The following is a 4,424-nucleotide window of genomic DNA, read 5'->3' on the forward strand; positions in this document are numbered from 1 at the left end:
TACTCGAGCATTACCCGGGTTAACTCGTGTTAGCTCGAGTTAGTATGCCGAACGCGCTCTATATAGTGTTTGAATTTAACGACGTCATTTCATGACGATTTACTCAGTTACTTCCCATTGACCATAAGGTGGATTTTGTCACGTCGCACGTCATATATATATATATATATATATACACACATATATATAACTCAGATTAATGCCTATAGTTCCGATTTAAAGTATTCAACTACGTAAATAAAATACAACATTTTGTTAATTCCCTATGCAGCTCAACGGATTGAACCTAACGTAAGAAATATTGTACACATCTATTATCAATTTAATCGTATTTGTTACATGTAGTTATAAAACACCCATTTCCCGATTTAAGAAAACCGATGCAATCCCGTCCCCATACCCAATATGGTGGACAAATAAACAATGCAATGTCTGTAATTAATAAACCTGCCGATTGCTATAAACATTGATAAAGGTCACACTATGTTAGATGAGCAATGCATTACACACTATGTTACATGATCAGTGTATTACACACTATGTTAGATGAGCAATGTTACATGAGCTGTGTATTACTCACTATGTTACATAAGCAGTGTCTTACACACTATGTTCCATGAGCAGTGTATTACATGTACATGCAAACGCAGGTTTTCTGTCAACGTCAACAATCAATAAGAACATTTCGGAACAGGTAGAACTGGTTCAAGGCAGCTAAAGAATGTCATATATTGTTTAAACAGTGCAAATACCCACAAGAAACACTAACGATAAAGATACAAATACAAAATAAAAATTGTTGTGAGACAATTAAATTTTGATGAATTCATAAGAAACTCTTCATGTGGTATAACACACCATGAAGGAAAAAGAATTTGAAAAGTGTGAAACAAATCTTGGTTTGATCAAACTGATCCCAAATGCTAACCTTAGCTAGGCCGGTATGTAAGCTACGATAATACAAACTGTTAGAACAATAACCACATAAAAACTCGAGCTTTTGAGATGAACCAGTTTCTTTACTATTTCAAGAAACAGTTACCTTGATTTTGGCACAACTGGCCGCAAATGAAATCCAAAGCTGGTGTGCATTTCATGTACATTTACCTACACCATTCAGCACAATATCTCAATCCAAACTCTAAGTATTGTACAGAAATATTTCTTTTGTTTAACGGTGACCTTGCCCCTTAATCTGACTGGCCTCAATTAAACTAGCAAACGAAATCTGCATAAGACAAAATGACACATAAAAACAAGCCGATGCAATACATCCATCAACAATCTAAGCTGTGTAACAGCAACCATACTTTATTTTTTAATAGCAGTGACTTTCGCCTTGACCAAACTTGCAGCAAATAATGTTAAGCTAGGTCTTCATGCAATACAACCATTAAGTAAAAAAAATATGTAAAGTACCTTCATAAAACTGAAGTTATTAAGAGTAAGATATTTTTCTATTTTTAGAAGACATGCCTCATATTTAATCCCAAGCTAGGTCTCCATGCAAGCCAGCTAACTTCTCGCTCTAGCTCTATTTACAATTGGTGAAGCAAACTCAACGTATTGACTTAAAACCACCTGTTTTTGTATTGACTTTTAGTTACAGTGACCTTTACTATTACCCAACTGGCCCCTCGCGCAATTCCAATCTAGATCAGTGTGTACGAGTCTACACACACAACTTTACAGCAACATCTCCAGTCTATATCAGGTATTGAGCAGAGATGTTTTTTATGGAAAGCCAAAGGGGACCCCCGCTAAAATACATATAATTATATAGTAATTATCATTTTTCGCGGAATTTTCATGTAGGAATCTCGGGAATCCGTGTTTTCGCGGAATTGTGCAAATCATCGTAGAAAAAAGCGGGTTCAAAAATTGCGCGGAACGTTCATTGAATCCTCATCTTCGCGAACTGTGCAAAAATCGCGCGGAACTTTCGTATCTTCCTCTGAACAATTGTCGATTAAACAACGTACAAAAAGCGGTGTCTAAAAATCGCGCGGAACTATCATATTTTCCGTCGAAATAATTAGACATTGAACTTCTGTACAAAAGTCGGGTTGCTATGTAAATCGCGCGGAAGATTCATTACTCCGCGTGATTTTTCAATAGCATTGACTTACTGCACGAAATTCGGGTTGCTATGTGGTTAAAATTTGATTGGTTCCGACACCTAGAATGAACGGGTGCCGGTCAACTCGTACCTAAGTCAACTCGCACGGTAGTTAACTCGCACGTTTTTTGGTCAACTCGCACGGCATTTCTGGTCAACTCGCACTTTTCGAAGTCAACTCGCACGCCTCGAAAAATATATAGAAATAGATGAAGGATGTAATATAATCAGTAGTTTATAAGAAGTTTATAAGTAAAAATATTAGAAATTATGTCCTTTTTAATAATCTGAATATACGGTTGTCACATTTAATGGCTCTTTTACACTTGTTGTCGGTGATTTTCACGGGTTATATGAAAATGTTTGTAATAGGTGTGAAAGGTCTTATATACAACTAACAATTATTAAAATGGCAAAGCATTAATCAATTAAACTAAATTGGTATGATAATTAATCATTGATACTTTAATGTTTGTCACAAAAAGGAGAATGTTGTAAAGGGTGTTGTATACCGTGCACGATTCAATTGAAGTTAATTTAGCTTGTAATTAAAAAGTTTTACCGATAACGTTACCATGGTGTAAACAATATTTTGTGAAAAAAAAGTTGTGTTATTTTGTGAATATTTTTCATTAAAAAGTATTGAACTAAAATCTGAAAGTATTTCTCATTTGTTTTATGCATAAATAACTCATTTAGAACCCATTAATACATCAATATTTTGATTACCGTGCGAGTTGACTTAGGTACGAGTTGACTTCCGTGCGAGTTAACCAAAAAACGTGCGAGTTGACTACCGTGCGAGTTGACTTAGGTACAAGTTGACTGTAAACCAGAATGAACCAATCAAAACTCGCATCTTATCCAGCATTCATGCAGTCATCATGATGACGGTTGTTTCAACACGAAACCTTTTAAGGGCGAAAGAGTCATCAATTTTGATGACATTAGCCATGAGGTAAGTATTTAACATACATGAATTATGAATTTGAATGCAATTAAAACAGCTCAAGAGTATCGAGTGTTGTTTTCACGGTTTGTCAATATGCAAACGTCTCTGAAAAAAACATAAACACGTCATATGTCGTCAAAAAATGATATATAGTGTTTGTGGGTAAGAAATATCTTCCCTTAAGCTCAGTTAGTAGAGAGCCAAGTTATTGTTATGGTAGTCGTGTGCTCTAGTCCAGCACCGTATACATCTTCAATTTAAAAGAACAAGGCTTTACAGGCAATTCATCCCAAAGGCAACTCTTACCTTGGTCAACTCGTACCCATTTTTGTTAGCTGAAATAATTCGCGTTCAGAATAAATGTCAAGAGTCTGCCAAAGCAAAAATCATCAAAAGACTCTTAGGCGGCAATTTATATTGACTACCATTTTTGTCAACTCGTACCTCATTCAAACTATTAAACTTGTTACATTTGTCTTATTTTACTTCATGATTTATACTTGCCTGACTGAAATATACATAAGGATATTATTCCCGTATTAATATCAACAATCCGCTAAAAATAGAACTCACGTGATCTTTACCATTATCACGTGGTTTAAAACCTCCTTTATATACCATGTGTAAACCCCATTCGTCAGTTTTATTTGGATTTTTATCGGATTTTGGTGAGTGTTTGCGTGATTATGGCTAATGCAGCACTTTCTTTTAACAATGAATCACTTTCGGGTGAGGAAAATGACGACGTCATTTCGGTCAAGAGTGGCCGGACAAATTCGACGTCTTCGAAATCAAAAAGACGTACACCACGGGCGAGTCAAGCAGATTTTGACAATTTACGACGTAATGTAAGTGAACTTGACAAACGGTTTTCGAATGTTGATTCGAAATTAGACCGTTTAATGAATCTTATGGAATCTTATGGACACTGCTAGCTTGGCTAGGCAGAGACCACAGTCGACCGGCATGGACACGGCCGTATTTCACACAGTGACCGGGACGACCGGTGGTGACACTGTTGGAAATAGCAAGTCTCTCGAGTGGGATGAGGATGACACGCTATCCATACAACCAGGTCAGCAAGAGAAGTCTCACCTTTTGGGTGATGATGACTCTGACCATAGCAATTCACTTTCATTGATTGGTGAACATTGTCAGGACAATGACTCTGATGACCGGTTCATGAAATATTCTAGTAAAACACGAGATCTTTTGCGTGACATGTTTGGTCAAGATGCCGTCACTAGACCGGACAAGGGTGATACAGGCATAATTTTAGACAAATCTCAGCGTGATGTACTCAGTGAGACATGGAGAGCTGAAAAGCCTACAAAGGTTTCTGCATTCAAGGAC

This window comes from Dreissena polymorpha, chromosome 11, assembly GCF_020536995.1.
Source record: "Dreissena polymorpha isolate Duluth1 chromosome 11, UMN_Dpol_1.0, whole genome shotgun sequence".
Classification (NCBI taxonomy): domain Eukaryota; kingdom Metazoa; phylum Mollusca; class Bivalvia; order Myida; family Dreissenidae; genus Dreissena; species Dreissena polymorpha.